Here is a 25,074-nt window from a genome sequence, read left to right as displayed (position 1 = left end):
GACCGACGGCCGGCTTCTTCCCGGCGCAAATCGGTGCGCAGGTCGAGCGTGGTGATGGGACTTTAACAAGTATGATTTTTGTAATCGCAACTTCGTCCTCGCATCGACCAATGTATCCGGAGAGAAATTCCAGGCGCGTGAACTCGCGGAAGCACAACCGAGAAATCGGCGGTTCCATCTGCGGCGGGTCGAGAACCCCTAATCTTGGCCTGAGTAATGTCTCGGCGATAAAAACGTTAACCATAACGTGCAGGGTATCGGGATGTATCTCGCCTCGCTCAGCTGGGAGCTCCAGATTTGAATACGACGCGAGGGTAACCATACACTGGCGGTGTGCCGTAACAGCCGGTCTTCTCGCGTCGCAATCGAGCGATCTCTGTATATCTGCGCTCTCAACACCTTCCTTATCGATATCTTACACCTCACTCGTGCCTAATGACACGTTGCCGCGATTGGCCCGGGGTTATATTGGTTTTGAGGAACGTACACACGCGCATCGACCGCGTTTGCTTAGTAACCCGATAGGCAACGCACTCTCGACTTGCCCAAAGGTGCTAACAGCCGTTTAGAATCTCCGGAGCCTCCGAGCGCGGTGCCTCCCCCATTCGATAGCCTCGATAGATCATCCCCGATAGATTCATAAATCGCTGAACCCCGAACCTAGGTACCGAACATCCGCTGTGAACTGCATTATGGAAATTCTCGTGCCTCGGGTTATTGGGCCAGACGCAGCTAGGTGTTTGTAGACGGGGGACGGACCGACACCCGATTTACCATCGCGTTCCCACAACCGCGAGCCTTCGAGCCAAGTGCCTTCGAGGGCCCGGTTTATCACGCCTCGTAATCTCGGACACCTTGCGCAATTCGCTCGAGTCGTTGCTCCGTTCGGATCCTCATTTTCGACGTTGCGTTTCGAAAAGAATCGACCTTGAAACTTACGGCGCCTCCTCGATTGTTGAGGGGTGAAAAATCGAGCCGGGCAAAGAAGAGCCGACCAATCCAGCAGGGGTCCGGATCCATGGGGTGGAGCGAAATCGGCTGGATAGAAGGGAATCCTTTGTTCCAGGAGATAAAACTGTCAAAATTGTAGGCGTTGGCCGACGCGGCTGTTGATTTGGGTCCGTGGGAGATTCAGCGTTTTGATAATTAAATGTTTGAACAGTGGCCTGTAATTAACAGCATTAAGGCTGCGGACTTTCCCTCGGAAGGCGTTGCTGCATGCAGGTGCCCCGCTCTGCCCTGCCCTGCCCCACGTGCACTTCTTGGAGAGGCGTGAAACTTCTGCCAGCGATATGCTGCAATTAAATCGACTGGCTTGCAGAATTTCGTATTATACTGTATTTCAGTCTTGCCGGAATCTCCGATCCCACGAGAGGAAGGAGCTCGGCTTTCGATATTTGCGGCGTCTTCGTATCGAATATCTTTCTCTCGCCGTCGACACCTGCAACAATATCCAGAGATCAAAAGCTGTGAAACTTTTTGAAACTTGTGAAAGCATCAAGTGTCGTATGTAATACCAGAATATAGAATAATGTAGAAATGCTTGAAAAAGATATACGAGGTGTGTGTTGGGAATTGGCGAACCATTTTTCCACTCGCTCAGAAACGTTTCCATTGCCGACTAGTTGCACAATATACTATTTCAGATGCTGAAACGCTGGTCTGCCGTGCATCGTCAGGGGGAACTGACATACGTAAATAGTTATCATACAAACGCGCAATTAATAAAAGACTAGTACGACTGGGTATAGTACATTATTTATCGTCTAGTTGTACAAGTATCGGGGGAACGTTTATTTTGAGAAGTGAAACACGATCGTGTGGATACAGGCGGCTAATGAATAACGAAAATTGGCTCGCTTCTGAGAAGAAATCGGCAATAATGAATATTCATGATGGCTGGACCAGCGAAACGCTTGTAACACATGAGACTTTTAAACTCGCGTAACGCTATACGATCAGCAATTTTTATTATCACGTAATAGTATATGATATTCGTTGAAGGCGCGGCGCTCCGTCGGAGCGTTTATTAAATATTTTATCATCTCATTTATATCGCATGAAACTCTGCGAACGAGGTACCAATTTGCATCGTAACTGGCTTAAAACGTAACATAGCAATTGATCAGATCGTGAAAAATGGCATTCTTGTCCGTCAACGAATTTCTCAAACTTTTTATTCGCATCTAATTTCTAAACTCTGTCAAATATCTCCCCCGTCTAGCCCGAAAGTTTTCTCTTTGATGTGAAATTTTTTATTTTGTGAGGACGAATGATCGTAGAGAGAAGAAACGTCGTACATCTGCAATTTTATCACATGCGTGTAAAGCGGCGTAATATCGACCTACTGGATGCGACCTTATCGTGACCTCAGAGAACGGAATTGTACGGGTATAATGTAGGAGCAGAGGCAGCAATCTCGGAGGCAAATGATGCCTCGGTGTAATCGTCGAAGGTGCTCCTTAGAATGCGATGGTGGCGTGCCGGCGAGTAGCTGGAAGGGAACGGCGTCAGCTAGAAGCCGCAGAGCGGAGGCTAAGTGGCGCGCAAGAAAGTCTCGTGTCTATACAAAACCTGCGCCAGGGCAAAGAATCGCATAAAATTAGCATTTATATCAGCGGGCTGCAGTTTCCCACGGCGTGCGAGTCGCGCGGCTCGCGCGTCTGACTCTGGAATAATAAAGATCCGGCCCACTCGCCCGACTCGCTCCGACTTTCTTCTCCTCTCCTCTCCTCTCCTCTCGAAAGCGAAGGCGAAGGCGAAGGCGAAGGCGAAGCCAGGGCGAACCCGGGGTCGGAGATCGAGCCTCACGGCGGAATAGCTAGGCGCCCAGAGTAGGAGTGGAAGTGGAAGTGGAAGTGGAAGTGGATGTGGAAGTGGAAGTGGAACACGTGACACGTGCGAGCGGCACGCGCGGCACACGTTCTGTCGTGCGAACCGGAGAACCAGTTTCGTGGAATAGAAACAAGGCTCTCCCACACGCGTGCGCACGGATCACGCCGCAATGCGCGTAAGTTACACGCGTGTGCGACGTACGAATGCCAGCACTCTCTTTGATCTTCGAAGATCAACGGGGCGAGAATCGAGGAGAGAATAACGTAAACCATGCGCGCGCAAGGCGAGGAGAGGCGAGGTGAAATCCGTGTGAGATCGGAATCGAGATCGTTTTCCGAGTCTCGTTTCTCGGGCCGGCTAACGAGCTCCTTTTCGATTTAATAAGGCCCCTGGCAATAACTCCGGGAGTAACAATGAGCACGAATAACGATTAAATCCGATACGAATTCCCGACCCGAATAACAATCGCATAATAACGGTTAGTCTTTAATTACCGATGCCATCGGCCCCGTTCAACTCGCGGTACTCGATAGCACGCATTAATCAACCGAATCTCATACTCTCGGATGGAACGTTACAGCTGATGCGAGAACTCCATTTATCACCTAACAGTCCCGCGTTTCAACTATTGAAACTGTATTGGGCATATCTGTACACGGCAACGAATCCCATCGATATTATCACCGCGATGATTTGAAAGGTCAGACAGCGATGGCCTTCCTATTTTTCATTTGGTATTGGAAACGTGTGAACGTTTACAAACTCAGCTTCCCTGTCTCCCGAGTCATTCTTGTTCAGTTGATAACGGATAACGTTTCTCTGATTTTCAAGTGCTGATTGTCAGAACAGGATGAAGCTATTTTGTACTTCGATGCCTGAAATTCCCGAAAGTAAGAATTTTTATACATTATTTGACACCTAAAGACCATAGAACTCCGTGTCAACAGAATAATTAGCGTGTCGCATTGACGGTGAAAAGAAATGAGTGAAAATGACCGATAGTTTGATGGTCGTGATAATTATCACAGACGCTGCAGGCGCGTTTCGCCTTAACCTGCAGCTGATTTGTAGAACCGTATCCCAGCACGCGTCGAGGTCCTACCTGCAGTTTGAATAGAATTGCAAATTTTTCGACAGAATCTGCACACGGTGTGGTCACCCAGGAAAGCCGCGGAGGCAGAGATACCGGCAACAATGCGGCCTCATTGTTGTGCCGCTTACGGAGAACTGTGGGAGTATACAATACAATAGAGACCAGATTTTCAATAGAATACATCCGAAATAATTCTATGGGGATTTCTGTTTTCAGTTATTTTAGTCTTTTTAGAATATAATGCGGGTTCTTGGGGGCTGAAATAAACGAGCGAGGAGGACGAAATGGCACACGCCTGTCGCATGAGCGCGGAGAGGCGGAAATGTCCGACCGATCCTCCGGTTGAGAACGACGAAAATAATCCCATCGAGAATCGATTTGTTTCAACAATAGATGGGAGGAGTGCGCGAGGCGAAGTAATTCGTCCCCTGAAATAAATGCAGCGACAAGAGAGAGAAAGAGAGAGAAGGAGCGAGAGAGGACTCGATTTACAGATTAAGGAAACACCGATTTTCGGTAAGAATGCCGATATTCCGATCTGTGGGAACAGCCGCGCGGCAACGAGCGCACAAAGGAATCGTTGAAATTTGGAGAAACGGAAATCCACGCGCGCGACAAACGCAATCGCCGCATCTTCGAGCGCCGTTCGAGTCGCGGCGAGTTCCTAGCGCGCCGAACACCTGCGACCTGGAGGCACATCAAAGATCCTCGCGGTTGGTCCCGCGGTTTCCGGCTCTCTCCCGGTGGCCCGCATAGACGAAGAGAGAAAGAGAGAGAGATTATGATTTAGGAGATATTTAAACGAGACGAACGAAATTCGGGAACTTTCTCATCTCGTATAAGGTACGAGAACTCGACGCACGCGAGCTCGGGATGCTCGAACGAAATTTTTCGATCCCTTCGATATACCCACGCGCTCCGTCTACTCCCGTGATTGAAAACTATTGTTCGATGGGCAAGTTCCCGGTGCTTAAAGGTTATTACTGCCCAATACCGGCAATAAGCCGGCCACGCTGCGGTACAACGATGCAATGCTTCGCGCAATCCTCATCCGACGCGTCTTGGATCGGCTAGGATGTATCAGTGATCAGCAGCGGCTCTCAGGACATGAGGGATCTTCAATATTGCAACCGTGAAATGCGATCGACGAGATGCACGAATGAGATTGCACGGGATGATGACGCGTATAGTTATCTCTATATCTTATTTATCGAAGATTTTTTCAAGTGCGGTCTAACGGTTGTTCGTTACAGCGTTATTACGAAATTATGCTTGAAGTCGATTGACGGAATGGCACGAATTGTTTAAAAATTTGCTTCTATTATCTGAAACCCTGTAAATTATTCGGCGAACCCCATGATTATACCGAATTCTTACGACCTCCCGTGAATCCCGGCCACTGAAATAACACTCTGCGAATGAGAGCGGCTGTATTTTTTCCCGCGGCAACTTATCCGAAGCGGAGGTTCGATCGTTCCTCAAAATAATCAACATCGCATTGGTCTGTCCGGCTCGATCAAAAACATTAATTTTAAATTATCGAGATTGCACTGGCGCAGCAGAAGAACGCTCGTCGTAAGGATAAGGGGTACAGGGACCCGAAGGCATTGGTCGGGATCAATGATGCCGAAGACCGAGGCATAGAGATCGAGCCGGTGTATTTCGACTGATAAAAAAAAGCTCTCTCCGTAGCAATACGAACGAATACACTCACTCTTGTAGTCAGAGAACAGCGATCGAGCCGGCGCGATTTCATGGCTGATTTTACTACCGATGTAATTATTAATACCTGGCCTCCAGCCACCTCCACCCAATTCTTAAATATATACACCGGGGTCCCGGAAATGGACAGGGACCCGATGATTTCGACCAATGAAGCTGCGCCGATCGATCGGCGTATTTTGCGTTCCGTAGTTGAAGCTGGCGAGCCGCGCGATGCAGATGGGAATCAGGGATATAAAAAAGCGAGCCGCTACCTTCACACAAAGCTCGAGCTTGAGAGCCGAGCGCATTGAGCGCACGTTAGCTACGCATACATATTTATAATGGGCGCGAAATGTACTTGCTGTGAGACATGTCGAGGGGAGATATGGTGCCCCGATTGTAAGAGATATCTCATCAGGGTTAATTGCAAGAAGAGGAGGAGGGGGGGGGGGAGAAGACATTGACGGCTCGTTGGTAAATTAAAGATCTCTATCGCTGATATTTGCTTAGTAACATTGAATTAACCTCTTTTCATGCGGTTTAATTAATCGATTGCACGATAGGACAGCTCGCTTCGGCATTTTACACCTGTGAAAGTCCGGCCAACGCCCCCCAACGAGGGGAGATTTTTTTTTAGCGATAAAACCTACTGACCTATTACTCGCAAATCGAAACGGCCGTTAACTCGGGTCTCGCGAGCTTTTGAAACTCACATCGCCGCTTCAGTGGATGTCGTAAGAAATGATCGTGATCCACTTTCGAATCGGTGCAATTTTTCAGAATCAGCGCTGCAGAAAATTCATCATTTTTTCCAACGGACAAACTTCGCACTTTTCGTACGTCAAAGCGCTCAAGTGCCTTAATCACTAATTACCCTCCACGAACAGATCTTTAATTAAAGCCTTGAATAGACCGGCTGGTCACGTACTTCCATGATCGATCACGCGTGCAGCAAGAGTTCGTGATCTTTGCATCAATTCATCGACGGGACATAATCACCGAGGACGCAGTCATCAATTTTAAACATGCGCTTCGTACATCTTGACGTTCAATTCGTGGCGACGGCGTCGATCTCGGTTCGAACGATGAGGGCCAAGAAAGTAATGGATTTTCATATTCGGTAAGGCTCGGTTTAAGATACGATGTGAAAGTAATAAAAGTCGAACAAAAAATAATCATTTAATCACTGTAGACAAACGCATAGAGAGCAGACTCGAGTGTTGTAAATCAGGACCTAAGACCCCGCAGACTATAAACTAACGGAGACCGGAGCCGAGGTTTCGTTGGATATGAGTGACGTTCGTGTGACCCAGTTGCTCAAAAATTGGTAACACTATATCGCTAAGTCCTCGAGATATCGAAGCTATTGAGTTTCATAATCTGACTGGATTAAAACGGCGGTATTTGTGGTAATCCTTTCTTTGCTGAAAATAATACCGATTCATGCAGGAATCCGACACCCACGCAAGCCACGCACCTACTGCATAACCCTCGGGGCTTTGATCCTCGATCGAATATTGAATTTCCCCTGAATAATCACCGGCATGTTTTTGATACAGGAGGAAAAAAAGGAGCGTGCTGCAACTTAAAATATTGGGTTCCACAATATGCATTATAATACCGCAGGGTCGATAAAAAGGGTGGTGAGTCTCGATCCTGTTTGGGCGGAATCCTCTTTGCGCTAAGTTTTTCACAGTTTTTGGTTTCGTATAAACACGGAGACGAAGAACCGCGGCCTACGGAGGCTTCTCGCGTTTGACCCTTTTTTCCGCCAGGAGAAAGGTATGCGGCAGGACAAATCTTTAAATCTTGTTTACAACTAAATTCCACAATGCGATATACACAGCTCGCCGTCATATTCGTTCCTGAAATGCAAAGTAAGCGCGAGCCTGGATCCTTTTATGGGTGTTTAATTCAGCGCGAAAGGATTACCCCATCCCTACGAGAGATACATCGTACGATGTTTGCCAAACTTATTCTCCCTTGTGCTCGAACAACGCGCGAATTAACCCGAGAAATTGTCGGCCCTAAAAGCAGTCCGGGACTTGAAAGGGTTAACCGTGGTGGTTAAGCTCGGGGTTTAGGATTTTAAATCGTCGGAATCGCGGTGATTTTTGGCTTTGGGATTTCGGGGACATCAAACCACAATATACACGTATTCATCCCCACGGACGACTACCAACGCGAAACCGATCTTAGAACGGCGCGTGAGCTTACGGCGATTTTTTCTTTCGCCCAACGAAAGCTCTCTGCAAAAAAATTTGACGGAGTCAGTTTTCAAACGGCCCTGCAGTGTTATCGCCCGGCGAACGCAGGCCGTTCCCTGCAGTTATTCCTCCCACGCGTCCGCACCCCCGGGACTCAGCGGGACGCCCCACGGGCAGCGGAGCGTCTCCTAACAGGATTACGCTGACGCGATTGTGTACGTGTCAAGGAAATAGGGTAGCATTGTGCGTCGCGGGGCGAGATTGGATGTGGGCTAGACTGAAAATTAGGAATGCGGTCCTTTCAAATCTAAATGTAAAATATTTTGTATTCCTTTATTTGCTACAAGCCATCTGCCGGCCGGAAAGCGACGCGACGCTCTTTGCCCAGCGCCTCGATCCTGCTGCCGCGATGCCGGTGTCCGGCTGAGTTACACCCGCACCGATCACGCCTCGATATCCGAAGACCAGCTCCTGATATCTCCCGCTCGAAACGAATCACCGTATCACCCGCGCCTTGCTCCGCTTCGCCCGACGGGATCGTCATCGCCGTCATCGTCCTGGGGCCCTATCTTTCCGCCGCGTGAGAAAAGCCCGATTTCTTCGCGCCTCCGCTCCCCGGATAAATCCAATGACGGACCGTAAGCGCCGAGCCCTCGAGTCCATTCGTCGATCGGCACTCGAGGAACCTCGTGGTTCTTGTCTTTTGTAGAGATAAACGGGACTCGGTCTGAAAGCTAAAACCTATTTGCCAGATAATCGTGAGAGCTGTGCCAGGGAATCAGCCGCCTAAGATGGACATAAAACGCGACAACGGTCCTGGACGCGGCTGGACGAGAGAAAATAGGGGGAGTGAAAAGACAGGAGTCGGAGACTAGCGCGAACCCAACTTTCCGTCTTTTACTGGGACTCCAGAAGCAATTGTACGAATGAGAAATTAACGGCACTTTGCTTCGAAATTTAAGCTAATTGTTCGGAGTTTAATTAATAATGCCGCAAGAATTTCTCGATCCAGATACATCTTGAGATGCGAAGCTTCCTGCCTTCGTCACTTAAAAATGTCCCAAGTTTAAGGAGCGTTAGGCGATAAAAGTATCGTAATTTTTCAGTCGCGCCATCCCACTGATAGGGCGATGTATAGAAAGGGGCGAGAGCCACGTGTTTCTTGGTAGGCAGCAGCTGTCCCCTGACTTCCAGGCACCAGACACCTAACACCCCATTTGTTCTGAAAACCCAGCTCATTTGTAAGCGAAGGGCTTGTAACCCTGCCTCGAGATAAAAATAAAGCGCGGAAAACGTCGATCATCAATTCGCCGGGGCCTAGGCCGCCCCTAAATGATCGGATCAATATCATCCCCCAACGCCAGGGTTTCTTTGCACGATTTCGCGAAGCGAGCAGCGTCCCGGATTTTTTGAACGCCTATTAGAAGCAAGCGTCCCGCAATCGCCACCCACGCGGCAAATTTCTCGGGAAAAATAGAGAGAGAGAGAGGAAGAAAGGAAGAAGAAAACTAGAATCCGTTTTCGCCTGCCGTCTGTATAATTTTCGAAAAGTTGCACAATATCTCAGCGTGAGGCCAAGGTGTCCGGGAGCACAATGTCGAAACGGTGAGAATATAAAGGAGTCCGAGAAATCCAGCTATCCCAGAGCCGGGACCCCATCGATTCACGGTTCACTTAGTTCGAGCCCCTGTTAGACATTTTGTGTACAACTCACTCCGATGTTGTTAGACAACAATCTGCCCATAACGATCGCGATACCAGCGGTGGACGACGGTCAACCGGCTTCCAGTTTTGCGGGTGCAGGCCCGAAGTGTATGTGTCGAGAAAACTCAAAATAGACGATTTCTGAATGAAGACGACATTGTCCGCAACGCGCTATTATGGCTGTCGCTTAACTGCGCGTAGCCAGATCTGAAAACGCAACCTCTCCTCGTTCCTTCACTCATTTCCACCTCAGCGATGTTTTTTTCAAAACTTTCGGCTTCGCAATCTGGAAGACGAGGTCGCGGTCTGCAAAGAGGAATAATATCGGTTCTTCGGGAGTTATTTTTGACGCGTTTGCTCGTCTCTTTCGAGTTTACGCGAGTGCGATGGTTTATTTTTTATTTTTTTTATTTGCTTTTTTTTCTTACCGAGAACGCTGACTCTACCTCACGTTTCAAATTTCCAACGTTAAGCTTTCAAAGCGACTAATTCGAAAGTGTTGAATTCACCGGAAAATATTCTCCGGGTCGATATATCCAATTAGAGGGAAATTTATGAGTCGTATCTTCCTTCCAAGGTTCTTTTTCGTGTTATTATAATCACATCGCGCGTGACGGAAAGTTATGGTTTTGAATTTTCAGTTTCTTTCTTTCTCCATTTCTCTCCTGCCTCTGATTCTTTTCTTTTTCGACTTTTGGATTTAAATTGGTTGTTTTAGGGGGCGTTACTAATGGCAAATTTAGATGGTAATTCACAGGATACCCGGTACAGCTGGTCCTGGAAAGAAAATTATGGAAATTCAAATTTCGGTCTATCGCAGCCTCCACGCCTCGTGCCACGGCTGAACCCACTCGCTTCACGCCTTCGCAGCCAAGTCACGCACTTCTCAAAGAATCGTAAATATCGTTTGACACTGAAATTCATTCCCTCGCCTCCGCCCCTAACTTCCTTCGTATCGTCAGTTCAATCCAAACGCCGTTCGCCGCAACGGAATCACACAAGAAACGTCAGCTTCTTCAACCGCAGGCATGCAGGACTATAAACCGTATCGTTACAGCTCACGCCGGTACAGCTGTTTATCCGTAGAGACAAATCGATTTCAAGAAAGTGAAACGAGACGAAGATCGATCACTCTTCGTCATCCGTCGGAGCCTAACGTGTCGGGGAAACGAACCAACTGGCCAAATACGTGCAACTGACGAAACACAGTAGAATCATTAGACCGGCTTGATTCGGTGGTTCTAATGGTTTTAACGTGTCCCGCGTTATAGGTGTGGTGGGGCACGTATTTTCACAGGCTGCCCTAAGCAAACAGTTTTTATTTGCATTTCGAACCAATCAATCTCTCCACCGCGCACCAGCCACACGAAATTAGGTGTCAAAATCGTCTTATATTTACCCTACTTTTTTCACTTCTTTACCGTAGGTACCCTTTACTTTTTCTAATTTTTTTCCTCTTTCTCTCTCTTTCCACCCCTTCAGACGTGACAAGAATTATTACTCGCGTCAACGCTCGCTGCACCCTCGGACGAATGAGACTGCAGGTATTTTCTTAGCTCACTGCAGGCAGGATGCGACTCTGAACGACACGCGATACAAACGCGGCCCCATTTTCTCTTTCCATAATTTTTTTCAAATTTATTCTCATTCGATAAGTCGAGCGAAGAACTTCGCCAGACGCGGTGAACTCGGGGTTACGGGGTTGAAATCGTAAAGCATTATCACCCGGCGCACGTGTAACGCGTTGTTTGGCGGCAGCCGAGCATTTGTCGTTAATTACCAGAAATAAAGGAACGACGGCGCCTGATTTATGGGTATGCATTGGCGAAACGATGAAACATTGAGAGCCGAGGGTTCAGAGGTCAGGCACTAAGCTTCGTAATTTTTTGCGTTTTTTCGCCGTCGGCGTCGGCAAGCTGCAGATTCAAGCCGGTTCAACCGCAGCCGAGAATCGCCCCTGCCATTTGCTGTTAATCTATACCAGAACTCGTTTCATCCTCCGGACTTCTCCTTTTCCTTCTCCTTTTCCTCCGCCTTCATCTTCTTCTTCTACTTCGCCACGCTCGCTAATTTTAATCAGTTTCTTATTTTATATCCCCAACTTTTATTTCACGCTATTCGCCGACCTCGCCGAATCTTCCTTCGTTATTTTATTACACTTACACCCGCTTCCCTTGCATTCACTTCCATGCCACACGTGAAACATTCGCGGTATGTCTACTGAATTTTGCGTATTGCAAATAAAAATTAATGTAAAAGGAGTTTTCCAAATCGAACGTTCCTAGAATTTGAACCTTTGAATTCGTGTTGCGTATGAGTAGGTACATACAAGTAATAAAAATTAATTTGAATCAGGGTGTTCGACTGAGGTACCCGTGATGATTTCTTCTTCCCGAAGTCGACCGTAAGTCGTAAATTAACGGAATTATTCGAATAGGTTGGAGCTCCGAGTATTATATCCACATGTGTTACCGCATGTGTACAAGCGCTAAACAAAGGCTCGATAGTGTTGGGCCGAGCGTATCTCTGATCTCCGTTTGCCGAAGCATACATCATCCGGAGATAATCGAGAATAATTATTTGTTAGATAAATAAGATCGCGCTCGATGATAACCAACGAAATTTACGACGAACCGCGAGGCCACGTATATATGCATGTACGTATGCACAGGCAGCGCGTAGGTGATGGAGGGTTACGATTCGCACGCGGCATTAAAGCCGTTCAAAATTCAGCAATAAAAATTTCCAAATATTAATTGTCTGGAATAAATTATCTCTGTAGATTGAAATCGCCGATTTGAATTCAGGACTGCCTCCTACGTTGTATCATTCTTGAATTCGTGCGAAACCTGAAAAGCAGAATTCGTTCTTCTGACAAACACAGATGTACAAAAGATCTTTGAATATCACTGCAGCATCTTGCTCGACGCAACTGGTTAAGCAGGAGATTATTTCTGCGAGGATTAGTCTCACATGAGGATGGATAAATTTTTGAAAATCTTAAATTTACGGTCCTTACAACGTCGCGAATACCGTGTAAAATATAATAATGTGTACCCGGTGATACCGCCTACGTTCAAATTATATACGAAGACCGGTATACTTATACAATCTTATACCTCTTAGTATAATTCAGAGAGCAGTCTTTTCTCTCTACTTAAGGACGAGTGCGAGAAAATCAGTAAATCGTTGAGATGTGAGGATTTCAGTAACGCTTCGATGAGAACAATCGGTGCTAATGACTTGTGGTGAACTTTCAGAGAACGGAGCGGTAAAATTCTTTCGTGACGACGCGTGGTGATAATTTTTTTCTTCTGTTTAATCACGAAGTAACGATATGCCTCAAGTTTATCGCCAAGAGACAAATCGGACCGAGTCGAAAATCGCGGGTAGGGAGAAGAAGGGTGAACAAGCGAGTCCGAAGTAGCGTGTCGTATATCAACTTGGTACCGGTGGGCGGACACGACGTCAGTCGTTGACGCCCCGCGAAATTGAATCTAAAGTTTAATTTCGAGTCCCTGTCCCCTACCCCTCGCCTCTTACCCGGCTCCGCGATCTTAGGCCGGACGGATATACCGAGGGAGGTTGCAAATCATCACCTCCCGAAGTTTACAGCAGATTATATGTGCAGTACGACGATGGTAGGAGACTCTGCACGAGCGGGAGTCCGACGAAGATAATCAAAGAAGGTAAATACACAAGATGAGTTCTCGCCGCGCAAAGCGAAGTACGTAAATTGCGAGGCCGATGTATTCGTTGAATTTATACGACGTTGAAATTGGACTAATAATAATTTCACCTTCGGTCGGATGAAACCTGAAATAAAAATCTGACGCTGGAGAGCTCCGTAGGTATATGACGCATACATATGGATATACATGCAAAGGCGTACAATGCACGCGGCGATGGGCTGCTCAAAGCCGAAGAGCTTGAGATTATATCGGACGTATAGCTGCCGCCATGCTGCAACGGATCCAACAAACGCGGGGCTGTCGATACCTTCGAATAGGTTTTTTACGCCTCCGACGAAATCCTTTGGAGCTTTGTCAGGGCTCCTGCATTTGGCGGTCAAATGATGTCATTAGATATACTTAGGCCGAGTTTATTGGCGTCTTTGTGTCGCCTGGCCGCTCCTCATTCCGGTTAATTCCAAGCCCTACCTGCCTGATACACGATCCGTCAGTTATCGGGCCGAAATACGGTCCCCAAGCCTACAGCCGCCGTCCATTTACGGCCGCGGAATCCTTTACATTACCTTTATTACCGATGCCTCGGGATCACGCTTTTCTTCAATCCTCCGTCGTCTTCTTAACACCTCCATGTGATCGCCCTATACCTCGTCTTCCTGTATGTCTTCATCGCACTTCTGATTTATCCGGTCGAGATTTCGGCGGTTCGAACATTCGATGGTTGATAGTGACCCGAATACCCCGAAATAACAGCGCGACTTTGCAAAAACAAAGTTCTATTTTTTGCAGACGTTGCAAAGAAATTCATTTCAGGAGCGCAGTTCCTAGAAACACGTAATTCGAACCATGAGTGTATGAAAGTTTTGTCTTGAGCTTGGAACTCGGTAGCGTCAAACTGGAAGCGATTAACTCCGTATATCTCTGCTCGTTAACTAATTCGAACCGAGTTTAGAAGCACAGGAATGATTAAGTCTAAACCGATTAGATGTGAAACTCTATACCTATGCCTACTTCGTATTCTACACACAACGGCGGTGGATGAGGATCGTCATTCCCGATAGAAGAATACCAGAATTTTGGAAATCAATATATCTCAAACGTTATTCAATATCGGTATTGAGCACCTCGTCGCAGAGAGATAAAGCGTCGCCACGTGTGCGAGAAATCGTGTGTGAACCGTATACAAGGGTAATGTGATATTGCCAGATGGAAATTGGATAACAAAACATGCGGTACTCCTTTCACCCGTAAGGCTGTTCCATCGTGAGATAATAACATCGGTACGCCGCCTCGTCATTTTTCAAAATCCTTATCAAACTATGTCCAACAATTATCATTTCTTCCGATGCTTAAAATTCTTGCGACAAATTAGTCGCTGATCATTCTCCTCTTTCTTTTTCGTCTTCTTCTTCTTCTTCTCCTCACTTCACACGAAGTTACGGTTGCTTTCGTTTGCCAGCGTATTGTCGGAACGACGTGTAACGCCTATTAGGAGTAAACAGAGGGATCGATTGATCTGAGAGTCGGATCAGAACACAGGTGAGTTGGCACCGACGAAGAAGACGCGGTCGGAGGAGAAGGAGCGTGCCAAACCAGACAGAAGACATCCAAGCTAATCTGACGCAACTTCTATGGTGCAGAGGCAGGCAAGCACGGTGGAACTCAAGTGAGCGAGTAACGCTCCATCGGATATTTTTAAGGCAAACCACTCACCCAATTTCCGATCCAACACACTCACCGTGCTCCCCCTGCATGTTTTCGCAACGATTATCGTCCTCACGAATCATTTGAGGTTCAACATCGCCTCGTTGACCCTTAAAAACTATTCAAACCAACCGCAAAACGCCCCTGTAACATCCTCGTACAGGATCAACGGCTGGAAAGTGGGTAAATAAATGCGAGAGGTATCATTCTTGATGAAAACCACCGCCAAGTAGCGTCTACACACTCGAGTGTTGTTGTCATAGTCGCCGAACAACACCGTAAAGGTCGATCGAAACGATTCGAAGTCAGTGTTATCAACAGTAGAGTTTCGGCTCTGATCGCGATCGGTCGCGTTACTTCGTACAAACGATACGATAATTTTTGTGATGCTAGTCACGAGGGTGATTTACAGTTTTAAAATCTCGAGGTGCTTTTATGTGTTTGTGCGTCATTACTGCTGTTTTGTAAATTCTGTGACCGTGTTGTAGCTTGCGTTCGAAATATAGTACCATTGGATTATGTATTACAACACTCATCGAGGGAATTCTCGTAGCCGCATACATAGAGAAGGTAATCATTTTTTGATATCTCTATGATTTATCGATTTCTGGGTTTTTCCTGGAGTCGAGTTCACGGCGTAACTCTACATGGGCCTTTCGATTCTTGATCCGATGTGTTGGAACTGACTATTACGCGTTTCACGTTTCATTTTTATTTGATTTCACCTGATCAGCATTTAATGAATTTCGCCGAAGCAATTTATCTGTGGATTAACGATAATGGCATGCAGATGCAAATCATTTCCAGTAATAATTTCGCGTACGAAATACACAAACAGTGTTAATAAACTGCGAATTTTTTCCTTTCCGTAATCCAATCTTGAAAAATGAATAAAACATGTCGAAAATAGCCGACTCGATAGTTGAATGAGGTCATTTTATCGGCTGTGAATCGGCTCGTGTAATCGCGTTGTCACACTGAGTATACATCGATGGATGTACGCACGTTTACGGTAATTTAAAGAAGTCCCTTGATCCCCGAACCACCGCGAGAGATTAGCTATGCTTTTTTACCGACATGTGAAAGGAGTAAAAGTGGTTGGCAATCAGGGGAGGGTAAATAGATCTGACAAAGGTTGAATCCGGCACGGTTTTGGTGGGTGGGATGGATGGACGAATGGATTGCCCCGTGTGTGTTAGAAAAACATAATAAATGTTCGAAAGGCTTTCGATCCGAAGGTAAGCCTTGATCCGCGTCGCAAGCAGCTATAATAACACATTAAAGGTAAATTCCGGGAACTTTTGTCCGGGCAATCGCTTTTTGATAATTCGGTAAAGGCTGCTGCGCAGTGTTGTGATGCGCCTCTAACACACGGTACACAGAAAACCGGCGTATAAGGTACCCTGTACGTTCGACTGCCGACCAATACTCCGTTGCCAAGGCTGCAGTAGACTCTTGGACGAATTACATTGTGTAAAAAGTACAATAAAAGCCGTATGAAAGGACCGGGCTTTGTGGCCAGCCGACCATGTCCCGGGAGTCCTGAAAGGATCTTCTCAGACGTCGACCACGGCTCTTCGGGGCCTCCGCAGCCTCAAGCGCCAGCTGAGAAAACATTCTCAAACATGTCGACGCCGCCCGCTACATCGCCGAAATCTATTTATATCGCAATTCGCAAAAACCTTCCGAATCCCCAGCCTCCCTCCCTCAAGTTTATACTTACTCAAGAACATCAACTGCACTCATCCCCGATGTTTCATGCAGCCACACATTTACACAGAGCCGTGATTTTCTTACAAGCATTCTCTACGAGGCGATGAATCCAGTAAACGTCTGATTGCAATACCAATTGCAGAATTTTCACATGTGTACCTTTTTCTGTACTACGTTATAATTAACGTCTTCAGATACGGTTCCTAGTTATTCCGAAATGTTGAAGACTCAAGTTGAAAGGGTGTTAACGTATCGGGTGTACTTCCGTTTAGAACATACCTCCGATCGATCTGAAATTTGGTATACTTATGTATTTTGATGCGCTGATCAAGAATATCATACTCAAAACACCCGCAAATTCGATTTTCAAGGTCAAATGGACAAAAAATCGATTTTTTAAATGTTTTTCACATTTATTGCAATAAATATAAGGAAAAACCCAAACCCAAACCTAAACAAACCCACACACACACACACACACACACACACACACACACACACACACACACACACACACACACACACACACACACACACACACACACACACACACACACACACACACACACACAAAATAAATAAATTGATTTGACCTTGAAAATCGAATTTGCGGGTATTTTGAGTTTGATATTCTTGATCAGCGCATCAAAATACATAAGTATACCAAATACACACACACACACACACACATACAAAAAAAAAAAAAAAAAAATTGATTTGACCTTGAAAATCGAATTTGCGGGTGTTTTGAGTATGATATTCTTGATCAGCGCATCAAAATACATAAGTATACCAAATACACACACACACACACACATACAAAAAAAAAAAAAATTGATTTGACCTTGAAAATCGAATTTGCGGGTGTTTTGAGTATGATATTCTTGATCAGCGCATCAAAATACATAAGTATACCAAATTTCGCATTGATCGGAGGTATGTTCTAAACGGAAGTTTATCCAACGTATCTTCTGCATCGTACGTAAGATGATATGCTCTAGAGTGATGGAGAGTGAAAAAGAAACAAAAAAAAAAAACTACGAAACGAAAAATGAGCGATTCGCAGATTCGCGCGAACCTTGCGGCCGCCCTTTTCAACCGAGATGTATAATTCCCCGAAGGTTTCGGCGGCGGGTGATTTGTCTTCGTCCTGGCGATGCGAGGACCTAGAAAATGCAAGGAGCCGGCAGTCCGTGAGATAAGAAGATGGGAGCGTAATATCTCGAGACGTATAAATCATAATCAAGATCAAGAGAAGAGCTGGCGCACCGTGATCGCGGTTGGTTGGGTATAATTTCACCGAGAACGTGTTGAAATGCGAAGGAACCGATTTGTATGCCGCACCCACGCGTCAAAGGCGCCGCTCGGGGGTCGAAGCGGCAACGAGCCGGTCATCAAAAGGATTACTAAAATATGTCCCACACTCTTTATGTAACACGCTAATCCCCCGTGCCCCAAAACGTGGGTGACCATAAGGGCTGAGCGACGTGTCTCCGAGGGAATCACGCGAGTTTTCTACGTCAGCGGAGAGAATTTCGAGGGGGAAAAAGGAGCGGTACAGGGGGAAGCGTGTTTTCAAAAATCTACGCTCGTTTCGTTCAGTTTTTCCCACTGCGCAGGGAGAAACATCGCTGTACAAAAACGCGATAAATCATGGAATTCATTAGAGAATCTTCCCGAATACATTTGTTTTCCTCCTGTGTCAAGGCTCCTCGATCCTTTCTTCCGCTCTCGTACTCGGTGTCCTGTTTCTCGGTTCTTCACTAGCCGAGCAACACGTGGCTCGTTTAGCGACGTATCCCGCATCTGTTTGCCTCTTATACACGTACAGGCCATTCCTCGCTTTTCACGCCTCAGTAAAGTCTGATGCCGTTATCTTAGACCGCGAGACGCGTCGCCGATGCGATATTTCTCATTTGCATTAGAAAATAAAAACGAAAAAAAAATAATCAACGCTGCAAACGAAATATGCGCGGCCAAATTTTGGACCAGTCAAACCCGCAGGGAACGAACATCGCGACGTGGGACAGCCGCATTAAGTCCACGATGATATCTAGATGATCGTTTTTTCGGGTCAGTTTCAATTTAGTACAAGGGATATTGCTGCTCGTGGAATATAATTAGACGGCCGATGCACCTAACATGACGTTTGACATGATTCCCTCGGGACCGGACGGGACCCAAGTCGTGTACCTATAGGTATTATACACATTTTCGAGTAACACACTGCGCCGTACTCGCGTGGACCGATCCTCGAGTTCACTGACTGTATACGTCAAATTTATATTCGGACAGTGCAGATGTCCCGCAGCTGGAAGCCACGCATAGTATTCTATTCGCAAAAATAAAAAATAAAAAATAATAATAATAAGAAATTCACGACTTCTCATTCTCTCTGCCGTCACTTCGCTTTTTATTTTCTCATTTTTCGTTTCTTTTTGCAAATCACGTATACCTCTTTGACTTCAGGCTTCGAGACAGCGTAAAAAACAGATTCGCGATACCAACGGCTCTTAACTCTTTCACTTGATCCACGTTCGTGCCTCTGAAATTCATCCGCTAAGTAGGGATAAAGAATATTGTAGATTGAATAGTTTTTTTTTTTTTGTTGTTTTGTTTTTTTCAGCAAGTAATCAAGTTCAATTGTCCCTGAATAATCGATTATAAATGAATTCATATTTCAAGTTCTCAAGCAAGTTTGTTCAAGAATCATTCTAAAAATAAACTATGCATGTTCTCAATCTTGCAAAATGTTATTGCCAAATGTAAAGTGCGAATATTTTCATTTCGCGTAGGTGAAGAAACTGATCGCGGATTCTTGTATCGATGCTTCGTGGTCCGTTCCGAATGCAGATCTGCTGATTGATTAGCACCTTCTTTTAGGAGGAAAAACATTTTTTTCAACCGGCGGGTGTCGGGTCAGCTCGAAGATTAGCCGCTGCGACGCAAGTTTTCCGCACGAAGGACGCTGCAGTTTTGAAAACAGGATTACGCCAGTGTATCCCAGTGTATAATACAGAGGCGTATATCCCCCGTGTCCTGCAAATGTGCATCGTCCGAGTTCGAACGACCCTTCGTAAATTCTCTTTTTTCCCCCCTACTTTTTTAAGGTCTCTCTTCGCCGGGAGACCGAGGATTATCTACATCCGGTCATTTTTGTTTAACCATTTTTCTCCTCTTTGGTTGTCGATTTTTTTCCTCAGTTTTTTTCCCCTCGTACTCGCTTATTTATATTTCAGAATTCCATTCGGAAAATCGAGTGGTTTATTGATCTATTCAGCCATGCAGGAGCGCCCATTCACTTTATACGGCGAATGTCCATATATATATATATATATATATATATACCTGAATGCAATTCACCATTTTATTATACTCATATACACGGCTCCTTTTTCACAATGAATGCTTTTCTATTACGATTTTTACTCCAGTTTTTTTTCAATATTTCTTCCCTTGGTTTTTATATCCCGTCCGCGTACATGGCACTTGTGGAAAAACATAGATATATCTTTTCTTCTCGAGATAGAGAAACCGGAGAAAAGGTCATGGGCCGAGAGATCACCTGTACCACTTAAGCGATTCTTCTCGTACGCCTTGAAAATTCTTAATAAACTCATAATTTTGTGCCATCAATCGCTTCGAAATAACGCGTGAATGACTTTTTCTTACTTCCACTCACCGTGGCTGCAAGAGGGATGTTCTTATCCTTTAAACGTGGCGCAGCCTATCTGCACGACGGAATGACAAGCCTCGAAAAAGCAGGTCAGGGGGTGCAGGTATACGAAGGCTAAAATATGGCGGATTAGCATAATGTGGAAGATGGGTAAAAAACATTTTGACTCGACAAGAGAGATACGCCCGGTCCACGGGACTGGAAAATATTCTGACACGGGTTTAACATTTTTACGTATAAAGGCTGAGGCGGACCACATTTTCAGGATTAGCGGTTTAGTCCTGTAGGCTGCAGGCTGGCTTCGACCGCGCGGGAAGACGTTGCGTATCCACGAAATTTAAATATAGAATTCCCGACGAAAATTCACGGTTTTATGCCTCCATAATACCGCTCTAACGATTATCTCCTCCACCCGCAGCTGCACATCCGTTTGACGAAGAAGGTGACGCGCTAATTAACCGCGCGTCCTCGAGGGTGCAGAGAAATCGAAATTCTCCCAGCAATAATAATTAATCCCTGCGGATCGGGGTCGCCTTCCTTCTCCTCGGATGAAAAATGGCAACCGGTTGAAATAAATGCCGGTAATTATTCGTATGGAAAGTCTTTGAGCCGGGGAATGTAAGGGAGTCGCGGCCACCTGTGCGCTCTTCGCCCTCTCGAGAAAACGCAAAGCTCTCGGTTAAATATGGCGGGGAACCGCGTTTATTTATCACGCTAATGACCCTCATCCCTCAGACTAAATACCAGAAGTGTGTTGGTATTCCTGCCGCGCAAAATATCCGAGATCCGAACGGAGTTCAGGAAGCTTTTCATATGTTAATTATTAGCAGCTTCTAATGTACTTTGAATCGCGCGGTACTTGAGCTGCAACCGTGCAGGATTAACGTGGAACGAGAAGATGAAAATCTTTGCAAATTCCTGTAGTTTTTTTTTTTTCTTTTTTTTTTCTTTTTCTCGTCGCACTCCGTCTTCGTCTTTGGCTACATCCTCCTGCCGCATCGTACTTTCTACGAACATTGTTCGAGTCCAGCAGCTGTGCGCCTGACATCAAATTTCAATTTGCAGAGAGTGTAATTTTTCATTTTAATGACCGATGTCCACCCGAACCGAAAACGCATCCTTCCTTCGGTCCCACCGATGAATACGTAAGGATCACCCTTTCAGTCCAGTCTCAGGGCGGAAATGGTCGCACCACCTTTTTTCGATTCTCCTTTCATCGCCGTCCGTTTCATCGTGGTGACGTATAAGCGAGTCCGTAACGATGTACGATTTGCATATCAATTGCAATTGGCTTCGACGATACAGAGCGAGGTAATAATTTTTGTGAAACTAGTTTTTGGCGCTAACGAACGTGGGGTATATGCGAAGGGGAAAAACGCCTCCAGTGAAATTGGGACCGAAATTCTAGTCCATTCGGATTAAAGTTCTATTTAAAATATGAATCATCCCCGCATTTCATAATACACGGTATAATTCCGAGCACCTATTTGAAGACCGTTTATTTGCCGTCGCGGCATTGACGTCCAGATGCTGAGCGAGACCATTAGTCGTTAGTTAAACCATTATGCGGACGTCGTCACGCGTCTCACAGTTCGAAATTTCTTAGATATACAATTTTTTCTCTTTCTTACTCGCTCTTCCTGAAATAGACGCACGCGTTTCTCGAGACTCCTCGACAAAAGGACGTAATTTGCAAATATTTTCTAGCCCATTATGTCAAGCAGCCGCGAGACGCGCCTTTCCCCGCACTGACAAAGAAAGTCCATGTGAAACGGGCGTCATTGTACCTCAGGCTGCATCCTCGCATACCTCCGCTGCACCCGCGTCGAATTCGTACTTTGTCAATTCTTGAAAAAAATATCAATAATATTTTGAAAATATTTTGAAATTCATACTTTTGGATAGCTTATATATACCTGCCGACTGTCGTCACTCGTGCGTATCAAATTTTGCTGAAATTTCTAAACTCTGTATGGTATTTGGCTGTTTCTTTAAGATCCTTTCTTCATAATTGAAAAGCATTCACGCAGCTATGTTTCCTCTTCTACGCATTCTCCGTATAAAAGCGAATACCGACTCGAATTGTATATACGGGCGCGTTTGAATCTAGTTATTCCCGATGACTCGCACAAATTTCTCCAAAAGTAACTATAAAAATTACGTTTACGAACATTCTCCTCCTCAATTCCAAAACTCAACTCGCCGCACTGGGTATCCTTAACCGGATGATTATTACGCGGGGTTTCATCTGTTAACCAGAAACGGATTGGCATAAATTAACGGATAAGAATTTATTAAAATCGGATTATAATTTCTCACTTCTAACCATCGTCCAGTGCGCGTTATACAAGGTCTTAATCCTGTGAAATACCGACTGACCTATTAACGATCCAAGGAATAAGGCGTATTATAACTCGCTGCAGGAGTCGAGTTAGCCAGCGATGAAAGGCGGCAATAGGAGTAACCCAAGATACAGTTTAATAGATTTAACTACTTCATTGCGTCAGAGTATAGCCTGCATGAGTGCGGCTCGAAGTTAAAAAACGTGTACAAAAAAAAAAAAAAGAAAAGATAAAAAAATGATAGGCGGCGCGCACCTTCACGCGAGTCGTGTTTTAATGCACCGCGTTGTGAAAATAGCCGTCGAAAATAGTAAAACGGTGCAAGGGCGTAACACGGAATTGTAAACCTATCGCGTTTGCGGTGAAGTTTTACGGACAGTAATTACGACCCTGCCCCCCGGGCCACGATTCTCTCATACGGGGTTGTTCGGATATCATTAAAGTTCGATTAAGCCATACGGATCCGTAACTTGAGATCTTTCGGATTCATACGCGCTGCAGCTCATCCGCGTCAATTACGTGATTACAAGACCCGCGCAACCAGACGACGCCCCTTCGCCTTTTTATCGGTCCTCATCACTTTGTACCGATAGTCATTACCCGACTCGGCACTGTACACTTTTCGAAAATTACGACCAATCTACTGCACGGAAAGAAGGAAAGAAATAGAGAGAGAGAGAGAGAGAATCCTTCAGAACACCATTTCCTTTAATGCTGTTATAATGTGTTACTTCTGATAAACTTTAACGGAGCTTTCACCGAGACGTTTAAGCCTCTAATTAGTTTCTTTTCGTTTTAACGATGCATCATCGTTTAAGGTTCGAAAGCTTTGCTCAATGTCGGCCAAGCTAAATTCAAGTCGTACCATCACATCCCTCGACCTATAGAGATATTCTCCTCACACCGGATACTGTGAATTTTACAATAATATCGCGTGGATGAATGTCTTCAGCTTCTTTCATCCTTTTGCGAATTTCTTTCTCTTCTCCCTTCCTTTCGCCTCAACGGAATTTATTCATCATTGTTTCCTTATTCTCATCTCTTCCACCCTTTTGTTTCGCTCGCGCAGCGTGTACGAAACGCAAGGGGCAAAATTTCCCGCGTCACGGCCAGCAATTACCGGCGGCCTCCGCGGTAAGTGAAGGCGGGACGACCCTTGACCTCCGCACTACGCTCTCGCAGGAACAGAGGCTGCCGGTAATCACGTACCGTGCGATGCACGCCTGCCACGCCACGCCACGCCACGCCACGGCCGAGTCGCGCCGAGTTTGCCGCGTGCGTGCCTGCCAATGGTACACGGGCACTGTAATTTTCTCACAATTTGAAAAATAATTCGCGGATCCAGCGCCGCTTCTACGGTGATGCTGCGGTACCCTTGCGATGCTGCTGGTGCACCTCACCTGCACATTCCGAGAATCTAGAAAACGGAACTGAAGAAGCCGCTCATCGCTGACTCTCGCCAGTCTCATGCGCCTTGGAATTCAGGATAATTATTTTACGCTGTACGATATTGTAGTGCTGCAGCAGCTGCTTTCTTGGTACTGAATTAAGAAATTGCAGACCGTTTTTTTCAACCCCGCAGAGTTCACGGTCAAGTTTTTCGCTCACCTTGGTTAATCATTTACAAATAATCCAGCCTGCGTCGTTATTTGTTCTTTCGAATATGATATTCGAGCTTCGTACGATTGTAAGGAAAATTGGTTATTTCTAACGCGAAGAGAAAATGCCTCAATACGCATCCTCTCAGCCGTGCATATCGTACAGAAACACAGAATGCTTATCCTGCAGAATAACTAATCAACATTCTATCCGCTTCACTCAAGTACCTACCAATATGCTTTACCCAACTGCGACGCATTCCAAAAATATGACTTCTCCTGCGGTCCCCGCAAGCTCCGTTACCCTGTAGAGAAATAAAATTGCTCGTCAGATCGCGGGAATCGTCGTGCGATTTCGAAAATGCCTGCAAACCGCGGCTGTTATATCCTGCCAAAGAAATATATCCGAAATGTGGTTACCCGTGGGATAACTGCCGAATTGCCCGATATCGGAGGAATCGAAATGTCGAGAGATAAAACGTGCGAGGAAGTGAAATAGAGGTTTGGCGTAACAGCCGTAAAGTGGTAACTGCGGAAACGGGGTTCGAGATAAACATACGTTAACCCCGAGCGAGTGAGAGGGAATTGCGCAACTCGCTGCAGGTTGCAGGTTACTCCGGCAAACAGCGCACGTCCTGCAGGACGGGGGCACCGAGGAGGAGGGGCCCGCATGTCCCTGCATCTTTACACCTCTAGTAATTCTTACGTTTACGGTCCGTGGGCCGTACTTGTAGATACATACGGAAATTCCAACCCGTATGAACATCGCGTATTCTCGCGAAGCGGATACTTCCTTATGGCGCATCGCA

The sequence above is a fragment of the Neodiprion virginianus genome, chromosome 2, assembly GCF_021901495.1.
Source record: "Neodiprion virginianus isolate iyNeoVirg1 chromosome 2, iyNeoVirg1.1, whole genome shotgun sequence".
Taxonomy (NCBI): Eukaryota; Metazoa; Arthropoda; class Insecta; order Hymenoptera; family Diprionidae; genus Neodiprion; species Neodiprion virginianus.
Note: the sequence above shows the minus strand (reverse complement) of the source record.